At 41.5% G+C, this 24090-nt stretch overlaps 1 protein-coding gene across 4 annotated transcripts in view; it reads right to left on the bottom strand.

Moving 5' to 3' along the window:
- The window catches only part of MYO18B (myosin XVIIIB), a 262880-nt gene that overhangs the window by 124157 nt on the left and 114633 nt on the right, over window positions 1-24090 (bottom strand). The window lies entirely within an intron of this gene.

Here is a 24090-nt window from a genome sequence, read left to right as displayed (position 1 = left end):
ATACAGGGTTTAAGACGGGAGTCAACAACTAACTTGCTTTGTGACTTTGGACAGCCGCTTCGCCTCCTGGACTTTGGTCACCTAAGCTGTAAAATGCACTGGGTCAGAGGGGATCTCATATCCTCCTGGCGCGTCCTTTCTATGCCATAAATGTTGCATATGAAGATGTCAAAACACCTGGCTCTGCCATCAGACCCTCTGTGTCACTCCTGGTAGTTAGGAGCTACTGTGGCCCGCTGTGGAATGTTGCTGTCCTTCCAAGCTAGTCTAAACAATAGCAGCAGCTCACAGGCTACCTCAAATTTTATTGAGTTGCGCTATGAAGAAGGAAGACCCGGATCTGTATGTTCTGACATTAAAAGAAATATCCCCAAGATACATTGCCAAAGGAGGGGGGAAGCAAAGTTGCAGACTAGAATATCTGGCATGATCTCCTTTTTGTTTGTACTTGCACAGAACAAAGCACTCCCAAACTGTTAATAGCATTCTTTTTTCCTCCTGGAAGAATGGACTCACAGGGGACTCCAATTTCCTTGTGATGCACTTCTGTACTCTTGATTTTTTTTACTGCTTTGTAATCAGAAAAACAAATGAAAATATAAAAGAAACGAACAAAATAAATATCTTTCAAAAAGAGTAGAAAAAAAAAGTTGTGCAACAAAAACTGGGGCTGCTTGGTACAATCTCTGCTCCCCATCTGCCTCCCTTTTCCAGTTGATCTTCTTCCCACTGTACTGACAGCATCAACGACTGCTCGGAGTAAAATGCAGATTTCAGCAGAAGTAGAGGGGAAAAAAAAGAGGCTTGGGGATGTCACACAGCAAGTAAGTGGCAGAGCTGGGATTCGAACCCAGACCTGTCAGATCCAAGTAATGGCCATCCATTAATGAATGGGGGTGCTCTCCCAGGGTTTTCCCGGTTGTTTGGGAGTGGGGCTTTCTTTTCTCTCACTGTTGTCTTTACAGTGAACTAGGGAAGTGATGGGGGTGACCTGGACTTGTTAAACTGAAGATTCCACAACTCCCAGATCCCCCTAACCACAATCTCTGAGGCAGAATCCCCAAAATCTGCATTTCAGCACACTTCAGGATGAAGCTTTTGCACAGTGAAACTGAAGAATTCCTATCATGGAAATTGTCAGGGTCTTCTCCTAATTTTGAACTCTTCTTGGGCTTTAGGTGGCTTAGATGGCTATGGCCATGCAGAATCATTCTTCCTGGAAGGGTGCTGATTTGTAGTGGTCACATAACTTATGCTGCTGCAATCCAGGAATGCCCAGATGACACCTCTAACCACCACCACCCCCATCCCTGAAATCAGCACTCGTCCCAAACACCGGGACTGTGTTCTCTCCACCTTAGCCAATTAGTGTGAAACTTAATTTGTGCTAATCAGCCTGAGCAAGGGGAGCACAAAATTAATTTAATGCATTAATTTGGAGTTTCACAGAACTCAAAGTCTGGAGCCCAAAGGACAATCAGTCCTTTGAAATTGGGGGAAATGACAGATGCTTTTCACACAGTCAAGTAGCCGCTGATCTTCCCCTGTCCCCAGAAATCCCTCTCTCTTCCCACACTGTGGGGCCCAGGGCCTTTGTTGATAGAGGTGAGAAGTAGGCACCATGCCCAGAGCTGTTAGGGGAATGCAAAATGAAAACCAATTTAATGAGGGGGAGAGACTCTCCGCAAACGCAGAAGGGTCTTTGCAGATTACTCAAGGACCAATTAACTAGAAATTATCTTGAAAACCTCCCTGGATCTACCACTTGGCCAAATCAGCAGAATATTTTTTCTACTTAGGGACAATGACCCCAAGGGCCTGCTAGAGAGAAGGGGACAGGAATGAATGAATTTGCTGTGATTTTGTAGTGAGTCTAACAGAAATTATATGCCCTGTGTACTGGTATCATTTGCAGCTTGAGAGCACCATGGGTAGCTGGAATTTGATGGACATTAAATGCTGGGGTTGTCACTGTTGCTTGTTATTTATGCATCTGATGATTACTGTATGAGCACCTACTGTGTGCCAGGCCCTGCTCTGAAGGTTCCCATTGTCCAGTTGGAGAGATCAGTAAACCACAGGGGCACACATGGGTCTTGGCTTGACCCTACTGTCAGCTCTCATATCCAAAGGCTCTTGAACCCCCAAACCCTCTGACCTGCAGACAGCAGTGACCTTTCCCTCTTCTCCTGTATTTTTCAATTAGCACAAGAAGGATCTGTTCACTATAATCCCTGTGTGACAAGTAGCTCACACTCTCGGAAGGCTGGGGATAGATCATCACCAAGCACTTTGCATATGTCATCTTCTCTAAGCCCACCTCATACCTCTTGAGGAGGGTATTTTTGTTTATTCCCTCTTTACAGAACATAAAACTTAGGCCTGGAGAGGAGAAATGATGTGCTAAGACTCATGGCTGAGAAGTAGCAGAGGCAGTCCATCCCCGCAGCCTGACTCCCTGACCCCGGCTCTTAACCACCTGATTTCTTCTGTCTCACATCCACCATCTAACTCAATGTCCACAGCCCTAGGCCTCTGGGGGTCAGCAAAGCAGGAGCCACTATCCAGGAATTAGCTCACAGAGGCGAGCTTACATACCAAGCGAGGTACAGAGAAGGCCAGATGAGATCTGGACCTCAGCCCCTCACTGCGCTTTGGCCAGAGGATGGCTATGTGGACACACCCAGGGGAAGGGAAGCCTCCACTCCTGTCCCCATCGATCTGAGCTGTAAAAAGGGGAAGCGAGTCAGTAAATATGGGGCCAGCCCAACTGCAGCACCAGCTGGCTTGTGTGCTGTTTGTCAAGGAGATTAAGCCATGGATGGCTTCGGTCTCATAGTACAGCCTTCAGAGCTGCCTCAGTCAACAGGGGACATCGAGAACAACTTAGTGTCAGGCCCTGGGGCTCCCCAGAGATATACTCTGGGCATCAGCTCAGGCATCACCCTGTGCCTAGAAGGGAGGAATCTCAGCTGTGCACTTCACCTGCAACCAAGTAATAGTATTAGCTAGTAACCACAATAAAAATCACCAGCACAGGCGCACCTGCAGAACCCCACAGTGCTGAGAGCTGGCACCTGACACGATCTCCTGCAGCAGGTGAGGAAACTGAGGCACCAGTGTGCAGACACTCACCCAAGGACGCCACCAGCTGGTGGCCACAGAGCCCTCACTCTTCATCACTCGTCAGGCTGCCTCCCAAGGACTCGAAGAATGAGTGTTGAGTGAACGAATAGATGAGAGAGTTTTACACAAGTGAGGGCTGGACATCCTCTGGCACCTCAGCAGTAATAGGGCCCCTCTTGTAGGAATGCCAGGAGAGGAGTCACACCTCTGAGCAGGCCAGGTGGGGATGACACACCACCAACAAGTCCCTGGTCCTCCAGGGATAAGGGGCAGTTGCAACCTTTCAGGAGCTTTAGAGGGGACTTTAAGGGTCATGAGGGTTTCCTAAATGCTTTACCCCAAAGAGAAAACAAGCCCTCGAGCCCTGGGACCCACACATCCCATCCTGAAAATGTCCTTTCATCCTTCCTTTCATTTAGTATTAGAGCCAAACATCTAACGTAATCCTCATGGCCCCATGCAATCTGGCCCAGCTTGGTGGCCTTCCCCTTAACCCATAACTACTCCACACACACATGGCACTCCGAACACCAGGACTACCCCTGCCGGGCTGGGGTGCACTCTGTCCCTCCTCTTATGGTACCCTGTCCCTGGAATGTCCACCCACCACCTTGTCACCTGGCTAGCTCCTGCCTGTCTGCCAAGACCTCTCTCCTGAGAACCCGTCCTCAACCCTGTTCCCCAACTTAGGAGATGTCCCTCCTCTCACACAGACTGTTCAGAGTCAACCACCCTGGGTTCAAATCCTGGCTCTGCTATTTACCAGCTGTGTGATGTTGGACAGATCACTTCACCTCTCTGGGCTTCACTTTCCTAGTCTATAACATGAGCATATTAACACCTTCCTCACAGTTTGATTTAAAAGTAAACTTAGATAATACATGTGAAGGATTTATCACAGCAACCGGGGCAGACGCATCACTCATTAAATGTTACTTTTGTAATTAAATTCAGTATGACTCCGCACATTCATTAAACTGATACATCTGCAATCAGTGCTTTGTGTTTGATATTGAAGGGTTTAAAAATGTCTAAGATGTGTCATTATCTTTGAGAAATTCAGTCTACTGGGAAAGGGGGGGAGCGAACATTTTTTAATATATATATACTATGTATGTATATATGTAATAGTGATGACGTGGCTTGCTATGTAACAGGGGCAGTGATAACTACTTTATATGCACCTGCTCATCACAGCCTTTTAAAGATGAAGTAACTATTACCATCAACATTTTACTGATGATGAAACAAAGACAAAGAGACTTGAAGAATTTGCTCACAATCCCGTAGTAATAAGGGTCCAAAGTCAGCCAACTCACTCTTGAGCTGGCTGGGGCCTCTGCCCCTTCCACACCAGACCTAAGGTCAGGTCACTGTACTAGTTCAAGAAGAATAGGAAGAAATATCGACCACAAAACTTTCAGAACAATATGCTGCATTTGTGAAGTTTATGCAGGATCAAATAATGTGATAGTAAGAAGACCAGCCTGCTAATTATTTCTCATGAGTCAGGCATTCTGCAACTGTGGGCTGCCTTGTTACGTGTTGAGTTGTTCCAACAGGTCCAATTATGACATGTGGCAAAGCCACTACCCACCTGTGAATACTTCCAGCTTTCATCGTGGCGACGGCTCTTACGCAGCAGCCACTGCCTAAGAAATTTCCCTGGTGGTAATACCATCTGGATGCGGAGCTTCGGTACCTATATTAATACCAGCAGCCTCACTGTGCAGAATCATTACAACCTGGCTTCTTACATTAATAAGTTTGAAAAGGATTAAAGCTGAATTCTAGAATGTGCCCTAGAACACTGTTTGTGCACATAAACTGTTGAGTGATACTTGAGATGATGTCAGTGTGATTTTAACTGTGTATTACAATCAAGCTGCACCCAGTTTAGTAATAATTTTACAGTGGTAACCCCGAATAGCCTACAGTGCTTCTGTTCAGGGACGGAAGAAGGTTGAAAGGGCTACAGGGAGGTGGGGTGGCCTTCTGCCCAAGAAAGGGCTTGAGAGTGAAATGGAGGATTTGGGGGTGGGTTTGACCTAGTTGACCAAGTATATGCTGTTCCAGCGAAATGTAACTTTTAGCCTGTGACCCATGACCTCCAGCCCCCAAATGATCCCCCCATAAAACAAAGATGATTATTCCTCCATAAAACAAAGATAAAGATCCCTGTCACAGAACAATGCACACCATGGTTGCCATAAACATCACAAGACTAACAGATGCCATACCATCACTAGTCAAACAGGTTAATACACAGAGTAAAGCAAATTAGATTTACGTGACAACTGAGGTTATCTACTGCCAGTGAAACCAGGACAACACGCCTGAAGGCCTAAAGGGAACCGCTGGGAATTCTTACAGATGAACGTAGGAGGATTGAGATCAAAGTGCTTATACTGATGTATTGCTTTTGTCTGGGTCTCCCCTCACTTTTCCACTCTTTGGAAAAGTCTGGGCTTATCTCTGCTCTCCTTCACTATTTTTCTTCACTTAAATAAAAACTTAGCTTCTATTTCACTACATTGGAGTCCAGACCAGCTGCCTCATTTTCCACTGCCCTGGTTTCTTGCAGCTTGGGGTGTGCAGCGAAGTGGCAGATTGCTGGACTTGGAGTGTAATCTGGAGCTGCAGAGACTGCCAGGAAAGGTTCTGCTCTGGCTGCAGCGGGGTGGCAGTGGCGGCAACCCACCCCCACCACAGAGGATTGCAGTTCCTAGTTCGTGGGAAAACTAGGTAATGTGTGGAAAGATTGATGGAGTGCGGACTCCCAAGCAGAATTCGCTGGCCAGAGAGGGGAGCTGTCTGGTGCTACACCACTGCATTTAGTAAGTGGGAGAGACACTCAGACGGGAAAGATCCTGGATAGGAAGAGGCCATTGTTTTGGAATTTAGGAGATGGCGGTCTCAGCAGGAACCTTTCCACATGGGCCAGGCTCAGCCATTTGAGTCTCACCCGCAGACAGTCATTCTACACTCGGAACTGGCCAAGGGTGTCCTGCACTTCACTGTTGCAGGGAGAATTTGTGAAACCTGCCTGTGAAGATTTTTTGAGATCTGTGGGATCAGCAGTTCAGCAGGATCTAGGCGCTAAGCAGGTAATCAGGCAACCACCAAGAACAATCAAAGACAGGAAAAAGATATAAGCCTGGGAACCACTCACAGTGCCACCTGGTGTCCAGAAAGTATATTGCAACATAAGTATATTCCTACTAAAGTCGATCCCTATAGCATATATATAGTCGTATGTTTATTTATATATATATATATAAATTTTTTGCCTTTTTTCTCTCTTTACTCATTATTTTTGCTTTTTTAAGTTTCTTTCCTTTTTTCTTTCTTGTAGGAGTTATTGATAAAAATTTTTTTTAGTTATTATTTGTTTCTCTGCTTCTTTTTTTTTTTTTAGACAGTCTCACTGTGTCAGCCTCGGTGGAGTGCTGTGGTGTCACAGCTCATGGCAACCTCTAACTCTCTTGGGCTGAGTGGTTCTCTTGCCTTAACCTCCCAGGTGGTTGGGGCTGCAGGCACCCACCACAGTACCCAACTGTTCTTTGGTTGTGGTTGTCATTGTTGTTTGGCAGGCCCTGGGCTGGGTTCAAGCCCACCTGCTCCGGTGTGTGTGGCTGGTGCCCTGGCCACTGAGCTACAGGTGCCAAGCCCTCCCCTTCCTCTTATGGTTCCTGAGAGTGCTTACTTCAGGCTATTCGAGGTTTTTTTGTTTGTTCATTTGTTGTTTTTTGGTTTTGATTGTTTGTTTGTTTGTTCATTTTGTTTCAATGTGCCTTGTGTTCTGCTAAAACCTCAGGTTGGCTATTGTCCCTAACTCCAAGTTTTACATGCAACAAGAGCAAAGGGAAGTGGGGTATGATAGCCAACTGAAGCCAGCTTTCAACAGAAGCTCCAGTCCAGAGGGAGAGTTAACAGCCACAAAGAACCCAACAAAGCTGAAGGGTGGGAGCTGAGCTTCAGTGAAGGGACTGATAATTGCATGTCTTCTCTGCTGAGGCAAGCTGCAACTCCAAGGAAACAAATTTCAGGTACAGAACCCATCCCAAAGAAAACACGTGTCCATCCCGTCCCCCAAGAGAGTTGCTTGCTTGTTTGCTATGGTATCTCTACTAGTGAGCAGTGAACTGAGGTCCTCTTGTCTCACCCCATGGGAGTGAGTTGCTGGAAACTGGGAGACGCCTTCTCCAGAGAGTCCCTGCTGTGAGCCTGGGCATTCTCTTGCCTGGCATGAAGGTTGAACAAATATTTTCCCTGTCACTTTGAACTCCTGTCTACCCTTCCCCCTGGCCCAGCAGTCTAGAAGCCCAACACCTACAGAGACCAGAACATTCACAGTTTTTTGTTAAGACCAGACATTGCATGGTCTGAGGTACTACAGTTACTCTGTAACTGTGAATCTGGTAACAGTGCAGAAAGGCACAGTGGGGAAGGTGTTTGGCTTGGCTCTGAGAAAGTGCAGCTCAGCAGCGAGTGGAGGCTTGGGTCTCCACACGATGGGTGGAGACTTGAGAACAGCTGAGGCACAGGAACCCAAGTGGAGATACTTCCCACCTAGCAGCAGCATTAATAGAGCAATCCCATCAGGATCAAAAATTTCAGAGAGGCACCTCCCCAATTCTGTGGACTGCCAGAGGGAGCTAGACCTTGCATTGCAGGGATACCAGAGGAGCAGAGTGGCTGGGGCAGAGGCACAGTCTCTGAGAACAAAAAACATTTGCTGCTTTGCTAACCTCTGCTTTGGAATGAGCTAAGGTGGAACACTCCCGAGTTTCCATAGAGCACCTGAGGTAGTCAGACTTCAACTCCCCCAGCTGGCTGGTAGCAGAGAGTGGTTGCCTGGCTGGTAGCAGAGGCATTGTCTTCCCTCTGACTCTGGCAGACCCAAATCCCTGGTGCATTTGCTCATTGGAGGGAACGGGGCCACAGCCCTGTGGGGCTACCAATGCCTGGGTGTGATAGAGGTGCAATGTGCAGAAGGAGGCACCAACCCTGCTAGACTATTTTGCTGGGTGGGCCTTTCTGACTCCACAGAGCACCAGAGTGAGTTACACTTGAGCTTCCAGTGGACCCCCGCTACCTAGATGCTGAAGACCTCTTGAACTCTCCCACCTGACCAGTGTTTGTATTGACTGGGACAATTGGCTTGGAACTCTTGACCTGGGCCAATCACTGGGCAAGATTGTACCCTGGTTGTGTTGTTGTGGAAGTGTGGGATTCTCCTCTTCCAGTTGTCACCTGTTGGGGGGCAGAGTGTCTTAGTTGCTTATATACCTCCACAGCTGAGATTTCAGCCCAAAGCCACTGATTCACTAGGATTGGACAAAGACTAGCCAAATATAGGTCAGAGACATCTAGCCCCACCACACCAAGCAGGTCCCCAGAGTTTCAGGCTATAATACTGAATGGGACCTTTGTAAAGCTCTAGGGAAAAGCCACAATCACCAGTCCGAGTTCATTGGTAAAGAGCTGGTTAATAACAATGCCAGGACCCCTCAATTCAATTTCACCTTATCTGCTTCTCTAGCCAAATAGTGAAAAATAATAATGGGGCTGAATCAGCAGAAAAAATCTGGCAGCATGAATAATCAGAGTAGATCAATTCCCCCTAGGAATGACAAAGGAGACACAACAGAAGATCCCATTCACAAACAAATGGCTGAGATGTCAGAAATCGAATTCAGAATTTGGATTGAAAATAAGATTAACACACTGGAGGTGAAGTTGGAATTAGAAATTCAAGGAGCAATTCAAAAGTTGTATCAAGAATTCAATGAATTCAAGGTAAAATCACCAAAGATTTTGACACATTGAGGTAAGGACTTGCAACCCTCAAAGATCTGAGAAATACAGTAGAATCCCTCAGTAACAGAATGGAGCAGGCAGAAGAAGGAATCTCTGATATTGCAGACAAAGTTTTTGAACGCTCCCAAATGCTCAAAGAGGAAGTGAAGTGGAGAGAAAAAAAATGGATCATTCCCTGAAAGAATTGTGGGACCACTCCAAAAGAGCAAACATTCACCTTATAGGAAACCCTGAAGGAGAAGAGGATGGTCCGAAAGGCACAGATACTCTACTTCAAGAGATAATTGAGGAGAACTTCCCAAACATGGCAAGAGATACTGAAATTCAGATAGCAGACAGTTTCAGAACCCCAGCATAACTCAACTCAAATAAAGCATCTTCTAGACACATTGTAATTAACTTCCCCAAAGTTAATATGAAGGAGAAAATCCTGCAAGCAGCCAGACATAGGAAAATCATAACCTACAAGGGGAAGAATATTAGAATGACTGCAGATATCTTGGCTGAAAATTTTCAAGCCAGGAAAGAATGGTCATCAACCTTTAATCTCCTGAAACAAAATAACTTTTAAGCCAAGATCCTGTATCCAGTTAAATTGAGCTTCATTTATGACAGAGAAGTTAAATACTTTAATGACATACACACATTGAAGAAATTTGCCATAACCAGACCAGCTCTTCAGGATATCCTCAGACCCATCCTCCATAATGACTATCACAATGTTCTACCACCAAAGTAAACTCACTCTGATGTTCTTTACCAAAACCCAATTTCCTCAGTGGTGAAAAAATTTAAAATGTCCGCTGGACTTTTAAAAAACTTGACACCAAAAATATTACCAGGCTTATCAATACTCTCAATTAATGTGAATGGCTTAAATTGTCCTCTTAAGAGGCACAGGTTGGCTGACTGGATACAAAAACTCAGGCCAGATATCTGTGGCATACAAGAATCTCATCTTACCTTAAAGGATAAATATAGATTCAGGGTGAAGGGATGGACATCTGTAATTCAGGCAAATGGAAATCAGAAAAAAGCAGGGGTGGCAATTTTATTTTCAGATACGTTAGGCTTTAAACCAACAAAAGTAAGAAAAGACAAGGATGGTCACACTTCATATTTGTTAAGGGAAACACTGAACATGCCGAGATGTCAATTATTAACATTTATGTGCCCAACCAGAATGCTCCTCAATTTATAAGGGACACCCTAACAGACATGAACAATTTAATATCTTCTGTCACCATAATAGTTGGAGATTTCAACACCCCTTTGGCAGTGTTGGATAGATCTTCCAAAAATAAACTAAACAAAGAAATTCTGGACTTAAACTTCACCATACAACAATTGATTTTAACAGACATCTATAGAACATTTCATCCTAACAAAACTGAATACACATTCTTCTCATCAGCCCAAGCAATAGCCTCCAAAATTTTTATTTTATTTATTTATTTATTTATTATTGAATGGTTAGCCTCCAAAATTGATCACATCTTAGGTTACAAGTCTAACCTCAGCAAATTTAAAAGTATAGAAATTATTCTTTGTATTTTCTCAGATCATCATGCAATAAAAGTTGAACTCACCAATAACAAGTATCTGCATACTCATACAAAGACATGGAAACTAAATAACCTTATGCTGAATGATAGCTGGGTCATAGATGAGATTAAGAAGGAAATTGTCAAATTTTGGGAACAAAACAATAATGAAGACTCAAATTCACAGAACCTGTGGGATACTGCAAAGGCAGCCCTAAGAGGGAAATTTATACTGAAGTCACTAACTTAAAGAGACATCTTAAGCAACTGAAAAAGGAAGAACATTCCTAACTCAACCCCAGCAGAACAAAAGAAATAACTAAAATTGGAGCAGAATTAAATGAAATTGAAAACAAAAGAATTATTCAAAAGATCAATGAATTAAAAAGTTGGTTTTTTGAAAAATTCAACAAAATTTATACATGTTTGGCCAACCTAACCAAAAATAGAAAATTAAAGTCCCTAATATCATCAATCAGAAATGACAAAGGCAAAATAACAACAGACATCTCAGAAATTGAAAGAATCCTTAATGAATACTACAAAAAACTTTATTCTCAGAAATATGAAAATCTGAAAGAAATTGACCAATATTTGGAAGCATGCCAACTTCCTAGACTTAATCAGAAAGAATTGGAAATGCTAAACAGACCTATATCAAGTACTGAAATAAAATCAACTATATGAAATCTCCCCAAAGAGAAGAGTCCAAGACCAGATGGTTTCACATCAGAATTCTACCAAACTTTTTAAGAGAAACTAGTACCTATATTACTTAACCTTTTCCAAAACAGAGAAAAAGAAGGAATACTTCCCAACACATTCTATGAAGCAAATATCACCCTGATCCACAAACCAGGAAAAGACCCAACAAGAAAATTCTAGACCAATATCTTTAATGAACATAGATGCAAAAAATTCAATAAGATCCTAGCAAACAGAATCCAGCAACATACACCATGACCTAGTGAGTTTTATCCCAAGGTTTCAAGGTTGGTTCAACATACGTAAATCTATAAATATAATTCATCACATAAACAAACTAAAGAACAAAGACCACATGATTTTCTCAATATATGCAGAAAAAGCTTTTGACAATATCCAGCATCCTTTCACAATCAGAACACCTAAGAAAATAGGTACAGAAGGGAATTGTCTTAAACTGATAGAGGCCATCTACAGCAAAACCATAGCCAATATTATATTGAATGGAGGAAAATTGAAAACATTTCCACTCAGATCAGGAACCAGGCAAGGTTGTCCATTGTCTCCACTGCTTTTTAACATTGTAATGGAAGTCTTAGTCATTGCAATGAGGCAAGGGAAGGTGATTAGGGGTATCCATATAGGGTCAGAGGAGATCAAACTTTCACTCTTTATAGATGATATGATTTTATACCTAAAAAACCCCAGGGTCTCAACTACAAAACTCTTAGAAGTGATCAAGGAATACAATAGTATCTCAAGATACAAAATTAATACTTACAAATCAGTAGCTTTTATGTATACCAATAATAGCTAAGCTGAAAAAGCAGTCAGGGACTCTATTCCCTTTACAGTTGTGCCAAAGAAGATGAAATATATGGGAATTTACCTAACAACGATGTGAAAGATCTCTATAAAGAGAATTATGAAACTCTGAGAAAAGAAATAGCTAAAGCTGCTAACAAATGGAAAAATATATCATGCTCATGGCTGGGAAGAATCAACATTGTTAAAATGTCCATATTATCCAAAGCAATTTACAAATTTAATGCAATCCCTGTCAAAGCACCACCGTCACACTTTAAAGATGTGGAAAAAATAGTACTTCATTTTATATGGAACCAGAAAAAACCTCAAATAGCCAAGACATTACTCAGAAATAAAAACAAATCAGGAGGAATCACGCTACCAGACTTTGAACTATACTATCTATAGTGATCAAAAGAACATGGTACTGGCACAAAAATAGAGAGGTAGATGTATGGAACAGAGTTGAGAACCATGAGATGAACCCAGACACTTATCATCATTTGATCTTTGACAAGCCCATCAAAAATATAAAATGGAGGAAAGATTCCCTGTTTAACAAATGGTGCTGGGAGAATTGGCTGGTGACCTGTAGAAGATTGAAGCTGGACCCCCACCTTTCACCATTAACAAAAATTGACTCTCACTGGATCAAAGATTTAAACTTAAGACATGATCTGATCAAACTAAAAAGCTTCTGCATAGCCAAGAAGTAAAGCAAGCAGGCAGCCCTCAGAATGGGAGAGGATATTTGCAGGTTATGCTTCTGACAAAGGTCTGGTAACCAGAATCCACAGAGAACTCAAACTTAATAATAAGAAAAGAATAAGTAATCCCATTTTATTGTGGGCAAGGGACTTGAACAGAAGTTTCTCTGAAAGAGATAGGTGCATGGCCTACAGATGGGTGCAAAATACTCATCATCTTTAATCATCAGAGAAATGCAAATCAAAACCACTTTGAGATGCCATCTAACACTCGTAAGAGCAGCTCACATAACAAAATCCCAAAACTACAGATGTTGGCATGGATGTGGAGAAAAGGGAACACTTCTGCACTGCTGGTGGGAGTGCAAGCTAATATGTCCCTTTTGGAAAGAAGTATGGAGAATACTCAGGGATCTGAAAGTAGACATACTATTTGATCCTGGAATTCCTCTACTAGGTGTATATCCAAAAGACCCAAAATCACTTTATAACAAAGATATTTGCACCAGATTGTTCATTGCAGCTCAATTCATAATAGCCAAGGAATATTATGCAGCCATAAAAAGATGGAGACTTTACCTCTTTTATGTTTATATGGATGGAGCTGGAAAATATTCAACTTAGTAAAGTATCTCAAGAATGGAAGAAAAAATATCCAGTGTACTCAGTACTATTATGAAACCAATTTATAATCACTCACACTTTCATATGAAGAATTAAAACTATGGCCTAGGATGAAGGAGGGAGGAGCGGGGATGGAATGGGAAGGGGGAGGTCAGATTGAGGGAGGGTGAATGGTGGGATCACACCTACGGTGCATAATGTAAGGGTACACGTCGGATCTATTAACTATAGAGTATAAATGTCTTAACACAATAATCAATTAAACGAGATGAGGTATACATTAACCATTGCAATGTAAGCGTTCCTAATTCTATATGAAATCAGCATATTGTATCCCATAAATGCATTAATGTACACATGATCTATGTGTTTGTGGTTTAATAAAAAAATGAATAAACATAAAATAAAATAAAAAGGAAACCACTTTGCATCAAGGCAGATTTTGCATGCTTGAAGAATATTTACAGCCATCCTCTCCTCATCTTTTCTTCTGCTCCTTCCCAAATGAAGCACTTTAGTCATTTTGCAATAATGTTGTCTTTTTAATAAGCCTAATCAAATAGTTTCCACTGATGAGACACAATGTGCTTCAACACTATTTCCATTCCTTGTTTCACCTCTGTTGAGACAAAGGGGCAGGGGTGCCGAGGCTGTGGATGGGGCAAGAACATAACGTGTGGCCTTGTAGGGGTGTCTGAAACTCCCTTCTGAGAAAGCAGATCCACCTGTGGGGAAGAACACACCTTTCAGCTGTTCTCTATCCTCATGTTTCTCAAAGTGTGGTTCCAGGGATGACCAGTTTCAGCATCCCCAGAGAACTGGTTAGAAATACAGACTTTCTAGGGCCACCCCACATTGACTCAAAATCTTCAAGGCTGGGGTCTAACCATCTGCAGTTTAATCAGCCCTATGGGGGATTCTGGCACACTTCCAAGTGTAAGAACCACTGCTTGGAAAGCAGCCTGACTCCCTGCAGCTGGATCCCCTAGGGGCTTGGTAAGGAAGCAGTGGAGAACCCTCCACTCTTACCAAGACCTCCCTCCTAGGTTAAACCCTCAGAGAATGGATGGGGGAAGTTAGAGGGTTAACTATTCCTCTGATGACTATGATGTTTTTTGAAGTGTAAAAGCAACAAACAAAAATAGTAGTAACTTTTTTTTTAGGGGGAGGGGAATCAGAGCCCTTTCTCCAAATAGAATCTTACATTACCCCAATATACCACATTTCACCAAATCTGAGCTGCCATTGTTTATAAGATGCACTGTTATAGGACATAAGAAAAGAAAGAACTAAGAATCATTGTATAAGATGCTGTTGAATGGTTAAAATATGACCCAATTTCAAAGATCTGAAAAGATAAAACCAATAGGCATTTGAGAATTGATGAAATATAGAATGAAGTGAAAAAATGTAGATACTGTGACCAATGCTGGTTTGAGAGTTCTGGAGCCCTTGGGCCTCTTTCTTACCCTTGAGCAGACCCAAAGAAACTCAAGGCACCCGTAGCACAGTGGTTACAGTGCCAGCCACATACACCAAGGGTGAGGGGTTCAAACCCAGTCTGGGCCAGCTAAACAACAATGACAACTGCAGCAAAAAATAGCCAGGCGTTGTGACAGGTGTCTATAGTCCCAGCTACTTTGGAGGCTCAGGCAAGGGAATCTCTTAAGCCCAAGAGTTTGAGGTTGCTGTGAGCTGTGATGCCACAGCATTTTACCGAGGGTGACATATTGAGACTCTATCTCAAAAAACAAAAAACACAACATAAAACTATTGCATCCCAAATGGCCAGCCCCAGAGTAGGAGATATCTACGGTACATGTATCTAATGATGGAACTTACATCTGAGGGTTTATAAAGAACTGCTATACATCAATAAGAAAAATATAGAAGAGTGGGCAAAAGACTTGAAAGACCATTTTGTGAAAGAAGATAGCCAAATAGCCAAAAGCATGTAAAAAGGCACACAATACAAGACAATCACCACACCCCCACCAGAACTCCTAACTGGGAAAGACAGATAATACCAAGGGCTGGTAGGGCTGTAAGCAACTGAAACTCTCACCCCATTGCCATAAGAGTGCAAATTAATACAAGAAACAGTGCAGCAAACTCTTTGGCAGTATCTATTGAAACTAAACAGAGACATAATACAAAATCCAGCAGTTCCATTCCTAACAGAAATGGATAACATGTGGACCAAAGGACATGTACAAGAATGCTTACGGCAAGTTTATTCATACTAATTCAATTTTTTAAATCAATAAACCTGAACACAGCCAAATGTCTATTTAGAGCAGAATAAATAAATATTGGTCTATTTGCATAGTGAAATACTGGACACTGATGAAAATGAATGCTCCACAATAAAGCAGATGACTGTCACAAATGTAATGCCCAGTGCACGAAACCAGACACAAGTGCATCCGCACATGTGTGTGCCTTCAGGTAAAGTTCCAAAAGCAAGGGGAAAAACCTAGAGCAGCAGTAGTCAGTTTGGCGATTATCCCTTAGAAGCCGGTAACGAAGGAGGCGAGGGGGGCTTGTGGGAGCTGGGAATGTTCTGTGTCTCCTTCCGGGTGTTGTGGTGCCATAGAGCACTGGTGTGTTAGCTTTGTGAAAATTTGAAGAGCTGCACACTATGATGTGTGCACTTATTTGTATGTTGTTCTCATAAATTTAAGAAGGAGGAGGAGCAACAGGAACAAGAGGAAGAGGGGAGAGAAGAGAAAGAAGCCGTAACACTCAGTTACCTAAATGACTATTGCTTGGACTTCTAGTTGAATTCTATTTTATGGAATTGACATCATGCCCTTGGCTTTCAGTTCAGGATGATGCCACCCGAAACAGGCCTGCGGAGGCCCTCTTTTATTTGCTGTGGGGATACCGCTGAGGAATATTTTCCCATTTCCCTTAGTTCCCCTTTTGTGAAGATCTACAGAATGAATTTCCCTAACATCTCAGTACCCGCAAAAGCTCATCTCAAGAACAGCTGTGTTATTTTTTTTCAATATAGACACAACATGTTTATGAATGATCTTGTTTCCCTATAGCTTTGGCTACAAAGTGCCGTATTAGATTTTTTTCAGCTCAATTTAATGGTTTATCCACCCATTCTGTGTCTATTCCATGCCAGGGGAAGGGCTCATGGATGAAGAAGACACATTTCTACCCTCTCACAGTTAGCTGGGACACAGACATGCATGAAGTCGTTAAAAAACCATCAATGTTGTTAGGGGAAACCCAGGGCTAGTGGTAGCACATGGTAGAACCCTAACCCACCCTTCAAGTGTCAAAGAAGGTTTCTTGGAGGAGGTACCACCTAAGCTGAGTGAAAAGGAATGAAGAGGCATTAACCAGGTGCAGAGGGTGGAGGGAGGTATTCCAGGCAGAGGGAACAGCATATGCAAAGGCTATGGAGCGGGAGGGAGTCTGAAGCCAGTGGTAGATTCCCATTTTCTAACTCTGTCCCGGATCATGTACTCTTCAACTTTTATTTCCCTTTGCTCTGATTTTCTCTGCTCTTAAATTTTATCTTAAATTTTTCAAGACCCCACACATGCTTTTATAATTATATGTGACAGAGAGAAGCAAAGAGCCTTAAAAGAATAAGCTGGAAGTGCTGACTCTGGTTTACTTGGCTAAGGTCACAGAAGCCTGAGCTCCCTCCCTGCCTTCCCTAGTTGTCCTGTAAGCTCTTGTTCTGCATGCTGGGGACATTCATGTCATCCCTCCAAGTCTGCCCTCACAGCCAATGCATTGCAACTCCCCACCACCACCTCATCCAACCTGACACTCGTGAGTAATTACTGCCTCAAATGTCAGCTCAGTGGGAAGGAATTTCTACAGGAAAGTCCCTGATATTCCCAACCACCACAGCTCTTCAATTTTTCACTTTCCATTCTTTGCAGGCAGCTTGCTCTCCAGGGACACGTATGGGACCGTGAGGCACCGTCTGTCACTTCAACTTACTGTCTTTTGCATATGAGGGGCAAAAGTGTCTCAGCCCGGCCTAACCCTGTGTGTGGATGTGACCCTTCCTGAGGAGCCACAGCTTCTTCCCTCCCCATGTCCAACTCCATGATTGACACTTTGGCTGCAGTATTGGGCATGGGTTAAGCAGACTCAGTTTCATGGGGCGGATGAGAAGGGGTGGGAAAGAGGTAGCTCCTTCTCAAATGTTTATTTCACATCCTTCCATGAGCCAGCTAGGCTCAACTTGGGCTGTCAACATGGGAAGAGTGTATTCCAATGGCTTTATCATAAATCCAATTACAGCTATCTTTGTCTTTTAACTAAAACAAGTAATATTATCAGTAATAATAACACGAGATTTTTGACATGTAGAGAGCTTAATTTTGCTTTGGACTGACAAATATTATCCCATGTTGCCCCAGGACCCTTGCACATGCCATTTCTACTCTTTACATCTGTATGTCTATGACTACGTCACAGCATTTGGATCTAGAATCAAACATCACCCTCCCAGGGAAGCCCTTCTGAACCATTTAGGCAAAGATTGGCCCTACCAACCTCCATCACTGTCAGCTCCCTCTGCTTCATGACCACAGCATGTCACGATCCTAACTAGTTTGTCTGAGATCTGCTCCTTCTAAACCTTCTTAGGACTAGGAGTTTACCTTGTATCCACAGCTGCTTCCAAAGCATCCAATCAAATGCCTACCACATGGGAGACATTCATACATATTTATCCCATTTGGTCTCCAACAGAACCCTGAGAGGTCCCTAGTGTTTCAGGGTAAAACAGATCTGGGACTAGGATAAAGCAAGTAAACACTCACTAAGGGTGTACAATTTAAGGAAGTGCCAAAATACTCAGAAACCAAGATAAACAATATTTTAATGTAATATTTTCAAATCTGAATACAAAAAAGCTGTGGTGATTAAAATCTCAAGATGTTAAATAAAGACAGGATCCCACTGTGCAGAATAATGCCTCATTTGCCTCACCCTAATCCTGACCCATGAATCCTGCATTGATTTAAAATTTTGATATTTTGTTCATCAGGGATTTTTTGCATTAATTTACAATTATAGATACTGCATTAAAATATTATTTATCTTGCCCAGGCACAGTGGCTCACACCTGTAATCCTAGCACTCTGGGAAACCAAGGTATGTGGATTGCTTGAGCTCAGGAGTTTGAGACCAGGCTGAGCAAGTAGAATGAGACCCCATCACTACTAAAATAGAAAAACTAGCTGAGCATGGTGGCACATGCTGACCGTCCCAGCTACTGGGGAGGCCATGCAAGAGGACTGCTTAAGCCTAGGAGTTCAAGGTTTTTGTGAGCTCTGATGCCACAGCACTCTAGCCTGGGGCAACACAGTGAGACTCTGTCGCAAAAAAAAAAAAAAAAAAAAAAAAAAAAAAAGATTATTTATCTAAAGTTTTGAGTTTTTTAATGACCCTTAAATTTTGTGCCCTAAATAAGTGCCTCCCTCAGCTCTTCCTAGTTCCAGTTCTGAAAGTTTCCTTAAATGACTTCTTCATCTATCCACATCGCACTGGCCACATATCACATTATAGCATATGATTTGTCCAGGAGTCTGTCTGTGATTTGCAGTGGCCTTCTTGGGGCAGGAACTCTCACCCCCTCCCCAGCCCATGAATTCAACATCTCACTAAAGACAGAAAATCTCAGCAACGCCGTCCTATACAACAGAACCTTCTGTAGTCCTGGGATCATTTCCACACCCCAGGTAACAGCTACTCGGAATTTTGTGTTACCATTCTTACAAATCTGTTTATACCATAACTATTTATGTATGTGGCCCTAATCAATATATAGTAATGTTTTGAAATTTTGAAAACTTAACATGTATGGTATCCTACAGTAAGGATTCTCCTATCACTTAATCATTTTCCTTGGGCTTTCTGTTTGCAAGGGCAATACGTATTGATAGACATATTTCTAGTTTAAAGATTAGGAAACCTTTTCTGCATTAATCCAGATGCTAAATGTTTGAATCTTTGCAGGCCACATGACAGGGCCGAGTCATTCCAGGTTGCGGCTCAGCCCTGTCATTATACCATCCACACACACATGGGTGAGCATGGCTGTGTTCTGATAAAACTTTATTTATGAAAAGCAGGCAGTGAATGGAATTTGTCCTGCAAACCATAATTACCTGCCTCTTCATTCATTCTCACTTTTGAGAACACATTTTTTAATATAACAAAATGAGTGCACCTGTTTTGCTACTAATAAGTTTTCATCTGAGTGTTGACATTCAACACCATGAACTCTGTTGCTATTAACGTCTTGTTAATAGCACATTGACATGGGTGAGATTATCTAGCCTATAGACCTACAAGTGGAATTGCTGGCCACAGGGCAGGTAATGCCAAATTGCTCGAGAGTGATTAGATCAATTTATACTCCCACCAGCAGTAAATAAGAATTCCCACTGCTACACAATCTTGCAATCGTTGGCTACATCAGACCATTCAATTTTTTCAATCTGATGTGTGAAATAGCACCTATTGAGGTGTTCACTTACATTTCCTGATTTCTAGGTAGGTTGAGCTTATTCTCATGAGTTTATAGCCCATCTGAATCCTGAATATTTGTGGTGTTTCATTTATTTCAATGGATTTAGGAGGTCCAAATCATTGCATGTTCCATGGATGAATTGTGTAGTGGGGAAGTCAGGACTTTTCCTTACCTGCTGTCCATACAGTGTACATGGTACCCCATGGGTAATTTTGTGTCCTTCCCTCCCTCCCAACCTCCCCTCCTCTCAGTCTCTGATGTCCACCATCACACTCTGTGTGATCACGCGCATCTATTGCTTAGCTCCCCCTTCTAAGTGAGAACACGAGCTATTTATTTTTCTGTAACTGAGATACTTCACACATAGGATGATGGGCTCCTGTCCCACCCAAGTTGCTGCAAAGTGCATTGTTTCATTCTTTTTCATGGGTCACAATATTCCGTAGCATGTATATCACACTTTATCCATTTATCAGCTGACAGGCACCTAGGTTGATTTCGTATGTACACAGTTGTGAACTGTGCTGCAGTAAACATATGAACACAGGGGTCCTTTTATAAAATGATGCACTTCCCTTTGCGTAGATCCCTAGTACTGGGACTGCGAGATCAAAGGGTAGATTTACTTTAGTTCTGTGAGAAATCTCCATACTGTTTTCCTTGGAGTTTTCACTAATTTACTTTCCCACCAGCAGTGTCTAAGTGTCCCCTTTTTTACTGCATCTGCACCAGCATCTATTGTTTTTGACTTTTTAATACAGACCTGACATTCTGACAGGGATCTAATTGTAGTTTTAATTTGCATTTCCCTGAGGATTAGTTGTTGAGCATTTTTTCATATTTGCTGGGCATTTGTTTTTCTTCTTTTGAAAAACTTCTGCTATTGTCTTTTGCTCAGCTTTTAACAGGGTCACTTGTTTGTTTTGCTAATTTATTTTGAGTTCCTTATAATTCTGGACGTTAGTCCTTTGTCAGAGGTACACCTACGTGAATATTTTCTCCTATTTTGTAGGTTGTCTGTTTACTTTGTTGATTATTTCTTTTGCCAGGCAGAAGCTTTTTAGTTTAATTAATTCCTATTTATTTATTTTTGTTATTTTTGCTCGTTTGGGGTGTCCTAATCACAAATTCTGTACCAAGGCCAATGCCAGGGACAGTTTTCCTACATCTCCTGCTAATATTTTAATGTTTTCAGATCTAATATTTAATTTCTTAATCCACCTTGAGTTAATTTTTGTGTGTGATGAGGGATACGGATCCCATGTTATTCTCTTGCATGAGGCAATCCAATTTTCCCAGTACCATTTATTGAAGACGGTGTCTCCTTTCCCCAGTGTATGTTTCTGTCTGCTTTGCCAAAGGCCAGTTGATTCCAGGTGTCTGCTTTACTTCTGCATTCTCCATTCTGTTCTACTGGTCTATAGGACTACTTGCATATCAGTGCCATGCTGTTTTGGTCACCATAGCCTTGTCATATAATTTGAAGTTGGGAGATGTGATGCCTCCAGATTTGTTCTTTGTGCTTAGGATTGGTTTGGCTATTCATGCTCTGTTTTGGTTTCATATGAATTTAAGATGGATTTTTTTCTAAATCTGCAAAAAAAGACATTAGTATTTGATAGGAATTGCATCGAATCTGTAGATTATGTTGGGCAGTAAGAACATTTTAACACCATTGATGGGCATGGGATGCTCTTCCATTTGTTTGTGTCATCTGTGATTTCTCTGCATAGTGTTTTGAATTCCTACTTGTACAGATCTTGAGTTCTTGATCTTATTTCCAGCATGGCTGCTATTGTGAATAAAAATGCGACTGGTTTGTGTATAGTGAGTGTGTAAGCTGAAACTTTAGGTGGAGCCTTTAGGGTTTTCTAGGTATACAACCACATCGCAGTCAAACGGTGATAGTTTCCCTTCTTCTTTTCCAAATTGGATGTCCCTTATTTCTTTCTTGTGCCTGATGCTTTGGCTAGACTTTTGGTACTATGTTGAAAGAGGTGCTAAGAGTGGGTGACCTTCTCTAGTTTCAGTTCTGAGGGGAATGCTTTCAACTCTTCACCATTCGGTATGTTGGCTGTGGGTTTGTTACTCCACATGGGTTTTATTATTTTGAGATCTATTCTTTCAATGTCTACCTTGTTGATGGTTTTTATCATAAAGAGATGTTGGATTTTGCCAAATGTCTTTTCTGCATCTATTGAAATGATCATGAGGTTTCTGTTTTTAATTCTGTGTATGTGGCAAATCACAGTTATTGATTAGCAAATGTTGAACCATCTTTGCATCTCTGCCCACCAGATGATGGTGAATTTGCTTTTTTGATGTGCTTTTGGATTCAGTTCATTAGTATTTTGGTGAGGATTTTTGAATTTATATTCACCAATAACATTTTCTATACAGTTTCCTTTTTTTGTTGTATCCCTTCCTGGCTTCAGTACTGGCTTCATAGCATAAGTTCGGGAGGATTCCCTCCTTTTCCATCTTTTGAAATAGTTTCAGTAGGATTATGGCCGGTTACCAGTTTTCTTTGTACCTTTGTTAGAATTCAGCTGTAAATCCATCTGTTGAATTGGGAGATCTTTAACTACTGAGTCAATCTTGCTTCTCATCAATAGTCTGTCCAGCACTTCTATTTCTTTCTGATTCAAACTTTGTAAGTTGTATATATAGAAGCTGCCCAAAAATGTATACACATTTTAAGAAAGGAAAAAAGGTATTAAAATCGTAATGCTCCATATATCCTGATAATAAAAGATAAATACAAGTCACATCTGACTTCTGCAACTACTTTGACACCTTGCTCAAAATGCATACATAATAGAATATAAAATACACAGATACCATCTCTTATAATGCGTGTACATTTTTGGCACCCCCCATATATCCAGGAATATATCTATTTTCTCAGATTTTCAACTTTGTATGCATAGAAGTGTTCATAATAGTCTCCAATGATCTCTTGTACTTCTCTGCTATCATTTGTAATGTCTCCCTTTTCATTTATTATTGAGCTTATCAAATCCTTCTTCTTTCTCCCGTTAATCTAGCCAGTGGTCTATCAATTGTATTTGTCTTCTCAAAGAACTAACTCTTCATTACACCGATCCTTTGTGTCGTTTTCGTAATTCAATTTCATTCAGTTCTGCTCTGAACTTTGCCTTCCACTAGCTTTGGGTTCAGTTTGTTCTTGTTTTTCCCGTTTCTTGCGGTATGATGTTAGGTTGTTAATTTGTCTTCTTTCTGTCTTTTTGGCAGCGGTATTTAGGGCTGCTGTGAACAGTCCCTGTTCAGACTGCTTTCACTGTATCCCAGAGATTTTGGTTGCTTGTGTCATCATTATCATTCATTTTGAAAATGTTTTTAATTTTCTTTTTCTTTCTTTCTTTCTTTTTTTTTTTTTTGCAGTTTTTGACCAGGGCTGGGCTTGAACCTGCCACCACCAGTATATGGGGTTGGTGTCCTACCTTTGAGTCACAGACACCACCCTGAAAATGTTTTTAATTTTCAACTTAACTTCCTTTGTTGACCCCAAGCTCACTTGGAAGTGTGCTATTTAATTTCTGGGTATTTGGATAGTTTTGAGAGCTCCTCTTGGAATTGATTTCCAGTATTATTTCACTATGGCCTGAGAAAACACTTGATATGATTTTTTTTTCTTTCTTATTTGTTGAGACTTGTTTTGTGGCTTAACATATGATCTATATTAGAAAATTTTCCATGTGCTAATGAGAAAAAGGTATATTCTCTAGTTTGGGGCTAGAATGTTCTGTAAAGGTTTTGTGGATTCATTTGTTCTGAAGTTCTCTTTAAATCCAGTGTTCCTTTATTAAGTTTTAACCTTGGTTATTTGTCTATTTCTGTCAGTGGACTACTGAAATCTCCCACAATTAATGTATTCCTATTTATTTCTTTTCTTAGTTTTAGTAGTATTTGTATTATGAAGCTGGGAGCTCTAATCATATGTATGATTTATATATATATATATAATTTTATTTTATATATATAAAATAGTTATATCTTCTTGTTTAATTGATCCCTTTATCATTTTCTTCTTTTTCTCTGTCGGGGTAACTATCATTCTTATATTCAGGCATTTTATATAATCCCATATTTTTCTTTTTTTTTTTTTTTTTTTTTTTTTTGTTTAGTGTCAGAGTTTCGTCCCCCTGGGTAGAGTGCTGTGGCATTACAGCTCACAGCAACCTTAGTTTTAGTAGTATTTGTATTATGAAGCTGG

The sequence above is a fragment of the Otolemur garnettii genome, unplaced genomic scaffold (genome assembly GCF_000181295.1).
Source record: "Otolemur garnettii isolate 467f Iridium unplaced genomic scaffold, OtoGar3 scaffold00038, whole genome shotgun sequence".
Taxonomy (NCBI): Eukaryota; Metazoa; Chordata; class Mammalia; order Primates; family Galagidae; genus Otolemur; species Otolemur garnettii.
Note: the sequence above shows the minus strand (reverse complement) of the source record. Positions and strands in the feature narration are given on the sequence as shown.